The sequence below is a fragment of the Lithobates pipiens genome, unplaced genomic scaffold (assembly GCF_037356315.1).
Source record: "Lithobates pipiens isolate NorthernLeopardFrog02 unplaced genomic scaffold, aLitPip1_a1.2 Scaffold_22, whole genome shotgun sequence".
NCBI lineage: Eukaryota > Metazoa > Chordata > Amphibia > Anura > Ranidae > Lithobates > Lithobates pipiens.
Genome location: NW_027507784.1, coordinates 197,868,668 through 197,881,189, shown reverse-complemented (window position 1 = coordinate 197,881,189; position 12,522 = coordinate 197,868,668). Strand labels below are relative to the sequence as shown.

Sequence of the window (12,522 nt, the reverse complement as noted above, 5' to 3'; positions counted from 1 at the left end):
ACAAATAGAGCTTTCTTTTGGTGGGATTTGATCACCTCTGCAGTTTATTTTTTGCGCAATAAACAAAAAAAAAAAAATTATATTTTTTTACTTTTTACTATAATAAATATCCCAATTTAAAAAAAAAATAATAATAATAAAACATATTTCTTCCTCAGTTTAGGCCGATATGTATTCTACATTTTTTCCCCCAAAAATATCACAATAAGCGTATATTGATTGGTTTGCGCAAAAGTTATACCACCTACATAATAGGGGATAGATTTATGGCATTTTTATTTTTAGTATTTTTTTTCCCTAGTAATCGCGGTGATCTGCGATTTTTATCAGGACTTCGATATTGCAGCAGACAGATTTGACACTATTTTGGGACCATTCACATTTATACAGTGGACAGTGCTATAAAAATGCACTGATCACTGTATAAATGGCACTGGCTGGGATGGAGTTGACACTAGGGGGTTAAATGTGTTACCTAGGGAGTGATTCTAACTGTGGGGGGAGGGGACTGACTGGGGGAGGTGACTAATCGGTGTTCCTTTGTACTGGGAACACACGATTGGTCTCCTCTCCCCTGACAGGACGTGGATCTGTGTGGACATCGCGACCACCAGGCACGCGCATTGGCTAATGAGTGATGCAGCGGCGCACACGCCCCCTAGCGGCCGGGAAGCTGAGGAAGACATATGACGGCCGCCCAGGATAAGAGACACACCTTGCGGCCGTCATTTAACCTCTTCCCATCCCACGTATAGTCAAACATACTTACTGGTCAGATCACCAGGTGAAAATAAAAGAAAGTAAGCCTAAAAAAAAAAGAAAAATGAATAATACCACTTTAACTAGAAAAAAATACATATATGCTTAAAGCTGAATTCCAACTTTCTTTACACTAGAACTGAATGGAATGGTCAGTCCCATCATAGATCAAACCTCTGTGCCATGTTGCTTTGTTGCCTGCAGATCCCCTGATATTCTGGGATTAGTTGTGACTTTGTGTCATGTGACACTGTGTATCCTGATGATAGACCCTGTCCCTTCCATAGCCACTTCTTGCAGCAGCTAGAATCTGTGCACTCCCCTTTGTAGTCTTTCAGACTCTGGAAAGATGTAACTTCTTTCAGAGCTCTGATGGTGGGTGGGATGGAATACATCCTAATTAGCATCTAATCCCTCCCAGTCACACCTACAGGAAGAATTCAGACCTTCCAAGTCCCACCTCACAAATCACAGCATTATTCAAGGAGGAAGCACCTTCATACACGGCCTGTTCTGAAAGCTAGCTGTTCTGCTGCTGGACAAGATTTAAAGTGGCTGTAAACCCTTACAGACCACTTTAACCTACAGGTAATCCTAGATTAAGGCTTACCTGTAGGTCCAAGAAATATCTCCTTAAACTACAGGGTTAACAAGATATTTTCCTAAAAACGGGCATCGATGTTGACAATGCATGCACGCTGTAGACAACGGTGCAGGCGCACTGAACATGCCATTAATGAAGATGATCACTGTCGGCTCCAGCGCACATGTGCCGGAGTGACGTCATCGCTGCTCCGGCCAGTCACAGTGCCGGAGCAGCGATACCCAGAATTCACTCCAGGAGATATGGCGACGATGGAGGAGGTGAACGAGGGTCGATTCGGGGGATTCAATCTCAGGTAAGTAATTCATAATGAGCTAGTATGCTGTGCATACTAGCTCATTATGTCTTTTTTTTTTAGAGAGGGTTTAAAAAAAAGACATAACCCAGTTAAATATACCACCCAGTTAAATATACCAACCAGTGTGAACAGGGAGAGCCTCGCCCCACAGATCCCACCCCTCAGAGCCCTGCTCTCTGTGAAGTGATTAATTTACATATAAAGGCCTGCATGGATCGATCCCTCAGTCACCTCTTGGCCAGGGAAGTGAATAAAATCTTTTTTTTTTTAATTGTGTGTGTGTGTTTTTTTTTTACAATGCTTTATTATTGGCCAGTGTCAGTGTTTTTTTATTATTTTTACAATTTAACCGTTTAAATATTTATTAGAAATTTTTAAGGTTTTTTTTATCAGCCCTGTTGGGGGGCTTTGGTGAGATATCAGGGGCTCCCATTTGACAAAGGGAAAGGGACTGAGGACACAGATTCCCCTTTCCCTTTCTCCGTAGCCTCAGCTGCACTGGAGAAGAATGGACAGGAGACAGTGGCTCCTCTCCATTCATAAACTGAAGCATCATAAACACAGGTTACGATGCTCAGTTATGAATGTAAAGAACCGGGAAATTACAAATTTACCGGCTCCTTCCTTCACTCTCCATCCTGATAGATCAAAGACAGGGGGGAGCACGGAGGGGGACCAGAGGAGCAGAGAGGGACTGAAGGAGGATACAGGGAAAATCAGGGGGATCATCGTGGGGGGAGTTACAAGTACCGATTCCCTGTATAGATTTCAATAAAGCAGCTGAAAGCCGTGGGAGGGAGGAGGAGGAGGAGAAGCGGCTGTCAGCTGCTTTGTTGAAATCTATACAGGGAGATCGGAGCTTGTAACTCCCCCACCGATCACCCCCGACTGCCCAGCAGGGCCGTTTTTAAGGCAGGGCAAAAGGGGCAGCTGCCCTGGGCCCTGTCATTGTTGTGGGGCCCAAAGCAGCTGCCTCATACTTGCCAACTATCCTGGTTTAAATTCCCTCATCCCTTGAGGTTTTAGTCCTGTACTGTCCCAATATCGCAGTGTGAAGTGCTGCAACTAATGCTGCCCAGCTCTGTCCTATTGTTGTGCAAAGATGACTCACCTGCAGACCCTGTGTTTACATGTAAATTACAGGCATTCATATGTAAATAGGGGCGGCCAGAGACATTGATATGTATATCATGCCCCCCTGAGGTCATATCCACAGTAATCTCTAGCAACCAATCAACAAGAAGAAATCATGTGCTGTAACCTCTAGCAACTAATCAGTGAGCCATGTTGTTTGTTGTAACCGCTAGCAACCAGTCAGTGAGTGGTAATAGTACACTGTAACCTCTGGCAACCAATTGCAATAGCTGCCTGATTCAGTAAACTGATTTTGAGTCTAGCTGCTATTTATTGTATTTCTCGGAGCAGGCGGAGAACAAAACTGCATGGGGGGCCCCCAAGAAAAGTTTGCCCAGGGTCCAATCAATATTAAAGACGGCCCTGCTGCCCAGGTATCAGATCAAGCATCAGAGCATTTGCCTGAGTACAATTTCCCAGACTCATACCCCTTTTGCTGGCGTCAGTGTGATGTGGGTAACTTATTTAACATCCCATAGGATTGTAGAAGCTTGCAGAGCTTCTGGAATGGCGTGTTCTCCTTAATATCCAGAATCACTGGCTTCTTCAACTCACCACTTAAATCTCCACTTAGCGCTGCTGAACCTGTCAATAGATGGAATCCCTGTGCTGTTCCGGGTGATAGTTTCCCACATATTAATAGCTGCTAGACTAACATTGGAAATAGAATAATGCTCCCAACTGAAATACTAAATAGGGATAAATGCAGCTTGTTATTATGAAAGCAATTACCTTGGGTAAAATAGTAGCCCATAAATCTGCATGGAACTGCTGGGCTGGAGCGACCCATTTCCATCTAACCTAGTTTCAGAATACAGAAATCAGTACACTACCTTGATGGGTAAACTTAAGGGTATATTACGGTTTTGTGGTGTTATTTTGTCCGTTTTTTATGTTTTGTTTCCTTTTTTCTTTTCCTATAATAATTTGATACTACAAATTCGGATTTGTACTTATTGCACGTTAGAATAACAAGTACCATATTTGATAGTACCGTGTTATTCTAATGAAAAGTATTATGACTTTTTGGTTAGGCCTTCCATAACTTGACCTGTACAAAATCTGTGTATGCAGTATGCACTTTTCTGCTTTAATAAAAACAATTTGAAAGAAAATCAGGGCCATCTGGCTGGTGGAACAATCAAAGAGAATCAGAATGCCGCCCTCGGGGAGGAGGGTAAAAAGACACCTCCGTAGTACCGATGCCGGAGACGGAATGACAAAAGGTGGGATGGTCTCGCTGCTCAGTCTCACAAAGAACCGATCCTGGGGCAGGGAGAAGTGTGAGTGCTGCCTGCTGTTATGCCAATAGCCAAGGAGCAGCAGAGTCGACAATGGTGGGCTGGAGGGAGGGCCACCTGTGATACATGGCCAACCCAGAGCAATTGTGGAAGACCATAAGAAGGCGTTGGACTGACCCATTGTAGGAGCTGCTGTCCAAAATGTACAGCTTCAGGCTGGCGTGTTTCAGGGCCATGCCCCTTACTCAACATTTACACCTTTCACCACCCACATGAAAGACCAAAAGCACCCACAGTAAGCCTAGGACCTATCCACATCAACTCCCATAACGTGACTCCCATAGCCCATCCTGAAGCTACAGAGGCTAAAAGAATCATAAGAATCATGGGAAATATAGTATCAGGGCTGGCAAGGGAACGAAGCAGGAAGTCAGAGAACTCTGAAATTCAGCCAGAAGGAGGAACGACATAACAGGCACAGAAACCTGCTGTGGGGTTGTGATTCGTTTACATGCACAATGCAACTGTTGTTTTGGTGAGGAAAAACTGGAGTTCTTCTTTAAGTTTCAATTCTCAATAGTTCCATCCAGTTTCTATAACATAATGTGTACGTAAGTCTCCATAAATACCTTAGAATAATTCCATAGATACCCATCTGCATGCATTTCCTTTATGCCTGTACTTCCAATTCATTCTGCTCTTTCAAGATTTCCCTTTGAACCCACCCATGCAGATGCACCTACTTACCAGAACTTGACTCTGTTCTATATACAGTAGTCATTTTATTTTGTGCAAAATTGTCCATTTGAAATACTGTTGTTCCAAGAGGGATGGTGGCAATAATGCCACCATAATGTAAATCTGAGTTGCCACTCTGTTTCTCTTTTCACATGAACTTTATTTGAGATTTTTAGATTTGCATGTTGTTAATGGTTTGATACTTTTTTTGTTAAGTCCTGGCACCATCACCATTACCCTTTTGTTTTTTGTTAAAGTGGACCTGCAATCATTTGCTTAAACTTTCCATCTATTAAATCTTCTGCCCTTGTTGTTTTAACTTTGGATAGTAAAACATTTTCTTCTGTCAGTAAATACCTTATACAGCCCACTTTCTTTTTCTTGTCTGGTCATTAGCCTAGGCTTATGACATTATGCACAGCTCTCTCTCTCTCTCCTGAGAGTTTGCCAGGAAGGGAGGAGGGGTGGGTCTTAAGAGGGCCAATGAGAGCTGCAAGGCTGCAGAGATGTAGGTGTGCCTCTGTGTGTCTGTGTAAATCCAGGAAGTGAACAGGTAACAGTTTCAAGCTGCTCACAGTTAAAATGGATGCAGCCAGACTCAGTGGAGGGAGATTTCTGCAGCACATTTGGCAAGTACAGAATCACAGTATACATAAAATAATAGGGCTGTGTAAATCAAAGATTAATTCCTCGATTAATCGCTTAATTTTTTTGATCGATCAAAATTCTTTTGATCGGTACTCACCTCTCTGCCGGCTTCCAGGTCTTCAAGGAGTTCTGTCAGAGATCCGGAGACATCAAGGTCAGCGGACACCCCCCCCCCTTCCCCAAGTGCTTCCGTCTGCTAATGAAGGGAAGGGGGGAGGAGTCCGTGACGTTGAAGTTCTGATTGAACGTAACGTGTATGGGGGAGGAGCTACGCATGACGTCAACTGCTGCCCTAAAGGAAATAAAACGATTGTCGGCTTTACATGCTGTGTTTTTATCATCTTTATGTGAGTAGTTTGTGTGTGAACACAAAAATTTAATCTTATACTTAAGCAGTGAGCACTTAGATCTTTTCTTTCTACCCATGACCTGGCTTACATGCTGAGATCTAAGGAGACGTGAGAGATGTTTATGGTCCGTGTTAACCCTTTTGATACCCGCTTGCATGACCATCTGTTTGCACAAGGGTCCATGCCATAAGGTGAGATTGATTAGTTAGACCGGAGGTGGAGAGATTGTCACGCTACTGTGGAAAAAATAAAATAAAAATACTTACGTCAGTGCTACAGTTTGAATTTAAAATGTATTTGTATGCACGTTAAGTCATGGATTGTGGAAACTAGTGTCGGGTGATTGAATATAGTGTATACCACATTTACCACTGACTAATGCAGAGTTGCAATGCAAGGAGATCAGCTAAAAGTAGTTGGATCTGTATGTGCATTATAATTAATCAAAAGAAGTCGATTAATCGATTTAAATAAAAAAAATGAACACGAAAATTTTAATCAGTAACAGCCTTATAAAATAATATGCAATTGGTTGGAGGGAAGCTTCAGAATAGCAAAGATGTTTTTATTACAAATTATGTGAGCAGACTGCAATTCCTCTTTAACTCAATAAAAAAATGTAATTCAATTTTCAATATGTTACTGACTTAAAGCTGAGTTCCACCCAAAAGTGAAACCTCCTTCCCCTCTCCGGTGCCACATTTGGCACCACTTCTGGGAGCCTCAGCGGAGGGTACTGACATCACCATCTGGGCTCCCCCTTCCCCGGCCCAGTAGGAGAGAGGAGCGGAGCCTCCCGCATGCACAGTAGGCTTCCCTGCATGAAGCCGTAAGGTTTCACTGTCGGGTTCCCTTACTTGCAATGGAGGTGGCAGCACCCAACAGCTGATGAGAACATCAGCCGCAGGACCAACATCGCTGGACTCCAGGACAAGTAAGCATCCTATTATTAAAAGTCAGCAGCTGCTGGCTTTTAATTTTTTTCAGCAGTGGGCGGACCTCCACTTGAATGCAAATTTGCAGCTTGAAAATGATAATATACAGAACATGGAGTATAAAATTCTGTGTTTGAAAGACAATCCACAGATAACATGGCATATCAAATACATGTCAGCCTAGTCAAAGTAATACAGTCACATGCTATATAGAAGTAAAAGAAAAAGAGGGAAGAGATAGCACAATGTAAAAACTACTAACAAAACTACTCTTATCTTTAACCTCTTAACACCAGTGCCCCCAGGTCCTTTAAGAGGTTTAGGATGCTGGGAGGCGGGGTTGAGCTTAAGATCATATGAATCGCCGTGATTCGCTGTCACGTGGTCCGAAAACTTCCGATCGCTAGCTTTCAGGTAGTCGATGGTAACTGTGCTGGGAGCTCACGCACTCTCTCAGCTTAAGTGCATAGGCAGCAATTCACGCAAATATGCGGCCCGTCGGCGTTAGAGGCCAGGCACCGAGTGGCCATATAATAGGATTTTTACAGTTTACCTGTAAAATCCTTTTTTTGGAGTACATCACGGGACACAGAGCACCATAGTAATTATGTGGCTTATAGGCCACCTTTAGGTAAATGGACACTGGTATAACCAAAAAGAAAACAGGAAGTGTCCCTCCCTATATAACACCTCCCGTAACGGGAGTATCTCAGTTTTTGTAGCAAAGCAATATATACACATATCCCAATAAGAGGAGAGGGACCTCTGTGTCCTGTGATGTACTCCAAGAAAAGGATTTTACAGGTAAGCTGTCAATCCTATTTTCTTTATCATACATCATGGGACACAGAGCACCATAGCCACCTGAGGGGAGGGAGACACAAAGCAAATAGCTGCCGCCAGGCGTGAGGACCTATACTGCTGCCTGCAGCACACTGGGCCCAAAGGCAGGGTCCTCCTGCCATCTTACATCCATTTGATAGAATCTCGTGAATGTATGTGCTGATGACCTGTGTTAATTTTGGCAGAAAATGTTGATTTCGTTTTTAAATGGCATTTTAGTTTTAGTACCATTTTAGTCTTCTGCAATTGTTTTAGTCATATTTAATCGACTAAATCTCCAGTATATTTTAGTCGACTAAGATCTCCAGTACAATTTAGTCAACTCTTTTTAATCGTCTAAAATCGAATTGGTGGAATTAAGTTGTAATGCATTAGTTAAACATTTCTCTACAATTTCCAAACTCATATACTGCTGGAGTGGAAAAATCTCATATGTTATTATTTATGTTATTGAGATATTGGCGCAGGGCCAATGTGGTGCCTATATTTAAAAAGGGAACAAAGTCTTTACCAAGTAACTATAGTTTAACTTCTATAGTTGGGAAGATACTGGAGGGATTAATAAAAGACCACATAGACGAGTTCTTGCAGGAAAAAAATATTTTAAGCAACAGACAGCATGGATTCATGAAAGACAGAAGTTATCAGACAAACCTGATTTCTTTTTATGAGGTGGTAAGTAAAACATTGGACAGAGGGGTGGCGGTGGACGTGATATACTTGGATTTTGCAAAAGCGTTCGATACAGTTCCGTACACACGGCTCATGTGTAAGGTAAAGTCTACAGGTTTGGAAATATCAGTTTGTAAATGGATAGAAAACTGACTAAAAAGCAGAATTCAGAGAGTATTGGTTAATGATTCTTACTCTGAATGGTCTAAGGTTATCAGTGGTGTACCCCAAGGTTCAGTGTTGGGACCCTTACTTTTTAATATCTTTATAAATGATATAGGGTCTGGGATCAAAAGTAACATTTCCATCTTTGCAGATGACACCAAGCTATGCAGTGGAATAACGTCCTTACAGGATGTCTCCAATTTACAAGCCGACCTCAATGCTCTGTCTAATTGGGCGACTATTTGGCAGATGAGGTTTAATGTTGAGTAATGTAAATTTATGCACTTGGGGGCTAAGAATATGCATGCATCATACATGCTAGGGGGAGTACAACTGGGGGGATCCATAGTGGAGAAGGATCTGGGGGTTTTGGTAGATCATAAGCTCAATAATAGCATGCAATGCAAAGCTGCGGTTTCCAAAGCGAGCTAAATCTTTTCCTGTATTAAGAGAGGTATGTACTCCAGAGAGAGAGATATCATTTTGCCCCTGTTCAAATCATTAGTAAGACCTCATCTGGAATATGCAGTTCAGTTTTGGGTAGCAGTTCTCAAAAAGGATACCGGGGAACTGGAGAAAGTGCAGAGAAGGGCAACCAAACTGATAAGAGGCATGGAGGAGCTCAACTATGAGGAAAGATTAGAGGAACTGAATTTATTCACTCTTAATAAGAGGAGATTAAGGGGGGATATGATCAACATATACAAATATATAAGGGGTCCATATAGGGAACTTGGTGTCGAGTTATTCACTTTACAGTCAACAAAGAGGACAAGAAGGCCCTCTTTACGTTTAGAGGAAAAGAGATTTCATCTCCAAATACGGAAATCTTTCTTCACAGTAAGAGCTGTGAAAATGTGGAATAGACTCCCTGCAGAGGTGGTTATGGCCAGCTCAGTGGATTGCTTTAAGAAAGGCCTGGATTATTTCCTAAGTGTACATAATATAACTGGGTACTAACATTTATAGGTAAAGTTGATCCGGGGAAAATCCGATTGCCTCTCGGGGGATCAGGAAGGAATTTTTTCCCCTGCTTTAGCAAATTGGATCATGCTTTGCTGGGGTTTTTTGCCTTCCTCTGGATCAACTGTGGGTATAGAATTGGGTATATGGGCTGGTATGATATTATATATATTTTTTTTTTGTGGTTGAACTGGATGGACTTGTGTCTTTTTTCAACCTGACTAACTATGTAACTATGTATGAACATGCACTACAGACCAGTGTTAATTTTGAAGTCCAATTTCAATTTTGTTTTAGTCTTAGTTTTCATTTTTTTAATAAAATAGCATTTTAGTTTTAGTCCCATTTTAGTCTTTTGACTAAAATGCCATTATAGTTTTAGTCATAATTTAGTCATCTCAGTTGTTTTAGTTTTAGTCGTATTTTTGTTCACTAAAATAGTATTCATTTAGTCGACTAAAATGTTTTAGTCATTTTAGTCAACAAAATTACTTGGTTACGGTGCCACTAGGATTACCAGCTTCCCTTCTTCGCCAATCCTGTGAAGCAGCCGTGGTAGCAGCTGAACTGGAGGGAATGCATAAATCAGTGAAAACTGATTCCACGGGATCACTAACAAAGTGGATCCCTTGTTCTTCCCACAAAGTTGTCCAACTTCTTGTTGAACCTGGACGCCAATAGATCTACGTCCGGCATACCCCATCTTTGGCATATTGCGAAAATGACATTGGGATGTATAGACCATTCTCCCGGCAACAACTGTTGATGGCTCAGAAAATCTGCCTGCCAATTTTCCACTCCTGGAATGTAAACTGCAGATAGGCAAGGAACATGTTTCTCTGCCCAAGACAGAATATGGTCCACCTCCCTTTGGGCAGCATGGCTTCTGGTGCCTCCTTGGTGATAGATAAAGGCCACTGCTGTGGCACTATCGGGTTGTATCCTGACAGGAGCATTCCGCAACCTGGACATCCAAGCTATTAGGGCCAGACATATTGCCCGAATCTCTAGGATATTGATGGGTAAGGTCTTCTCGGACTCTGACCACTTCCTTGAACTATGGTCTCTTCTAGAACTGTACCCCAGCCCCATAGGATGGCATCTGTAGTTACTATTTTCCAGGAAACTAGAATTAAGGATTTCCCCTTCTGTAAATTCTGGGTTATAAACCACCAGTTGAGACTCTGGCATACTTTTGGAGCCAGATTCATTGGGCAATCCAAGGCTTGGATCTGTTTGTTCCAAGCAGACAGAATACTGTGTTGCAACAGTCTTGAATGGAACTGGGCATAGGGAACCGCTTCGAAGGAAGCTACCATCTTCCCTAGTAGTCTCATACAAAAGCGAATGGAAGGACCCTTCCTTGTCTTGACCGTCTGGACTAGCTCTTTTCTTTCATGGGTTGTGTCTATGACCAAGTCCAAATACTGCAGCCTTCTTACCGACTGTAAGGATGATTTTTCTAGATTGAGAATCCAACCCAGGTGTCTCAGATAACTGACTGTTCTGGACACCCCTTGATTTACCCTGCTATTGACTGATCTACCAGTAGCAGGTTGTCTAGGTATACTATTACCTGCTATACCCTGGGCCCTTAGTCTTGCTGGTACTGGGGCTAACACTTTTGTAAACAGTCGGGGAGCAGTGGCTAACCTGAAAGGCAAGGCGACGAACTGAAAGTGGAGCTGCTCTACCGCAAACCACAGAAACTCCTGTTGAGCGGGAAATATTGGTACATGTAGATACGTATCCTTGATATCTATGGATGCTAGAACCTCTCCTCCTCATAGGGTGGAAACAACTAACTGAATCAACTCATTTGAAAGGAGTGGATGTTTAGAAAGTGATTCAGATTCCTGAGATCTGGAATGGATCTGACATCTCCATTTGGTTTTGGTACCATTAAAAGAGATTTGAATAAAACCCCATGTTCCTCTCTTCTGAGGGAACCTCTATTATCACTGCCTGATACAGTAAATCGGCCCAGTGCCAGAAATAAGGACTTTTTCTTTACTGGGTCCTTGGGAACATTTGATCTTAGAAAACACGATGATGGAAACTCTTGGAACTTTAGTTTGTAGCCTAGGGCTACTACAGAGAGGACCCACTTGTCTTGGATTTCCTCTTGGCAAGTTTCTGAAAATCACCGCAGTCTTCCCCCCACTCGATCGAGCGGGGGCGACCCTTCACAAGGAAGCCTTGGGATTCAGTTTTGTGGACTTGACTCCAGGGCTTTTTGTAGCTCTGTGTCTGGTTATGAGGCTTATCTTTTGCTCCCAATGGTGGAGGCCGTCAAAGCTGCCTGGAGGCTGTTGCCCCAGACATCTAAGGAGAAGGTTACAACCTTTCTCCATGAAACAGAAACCCAGCCAAGAGTTTCTTGCATGGTAACTCGGCTGACCAGCTGTTTAGCCACAGAATCCTGCGCATATGTATCAACATGAACACAAGGCGAGACGCCTGATAGATAAAATCCTTGATAGCGTCCACTGCAAAGTATAGGACCCTATATAGCTCAGTTAAACCTTGGGCCTCTTCAGTTTGAGCAGGAATTTTTTTTTTTTAAACCCGTTTGAGTTCATCCCGAAGGGATTGACAGATGCCTATTGCTGCCACTGCAGGTTGTACTACCGCACCAGCTACAGCTGGCGCCAAGGGGCTAAAGGCTTCAGTACATTTATTCAGTAAATGGTAGACTCCTATGGCAAAAGTAGCCAAGGGCACTTTAATTAAGGTATATTCCTGAGATTAAACGTGTTTAGCCAAGCTTCCCACTATTTTCTGAAATACGCACCCCTGTCTCCAGAGAGGGTGAAAAAATTGCATTGTAAATGAACTCTAGATACGAATTTTGATACATTAGGCGCTGATTCATGTTTGCACTTACTCATTATTGTGAGTCAAGCTGATATTAAAAATAGGATTTTTGTACTCACCGTAAAATTATTTTCTCTGAAGTTCATTGACGGAAACAGCAGCTATTTTTGACCTCAGGGTTATATCACCCCTTTAGGAGAGGACTAGGCAGAACATGTTAAAAACAGCAAAACTGCACAGTACTGCCCAGGGGTCGGTCCTACTGGCTATAACCCCCCTCACACTGCATCCAGCAGCTCAAAAGCAATACAAGCATAAGTAGGAGGGGTGAGTGCTGTGTCCGTCAATGAACTTC

General features: G+C 42.6%; 1 protein-coding gene across 3 annotated transcripts in view; it reads right to left on the bottom strand.

Moving 5' to 3' along the window:
* Positions 1 to 12,522, bottom strand: part of KATNIP (katanin interacting protein) — a 189,438-nt gene that overhangs the window by 97,040 nt on the left and 79,876 nt on the right. The window lies entirely within an intron of this gene.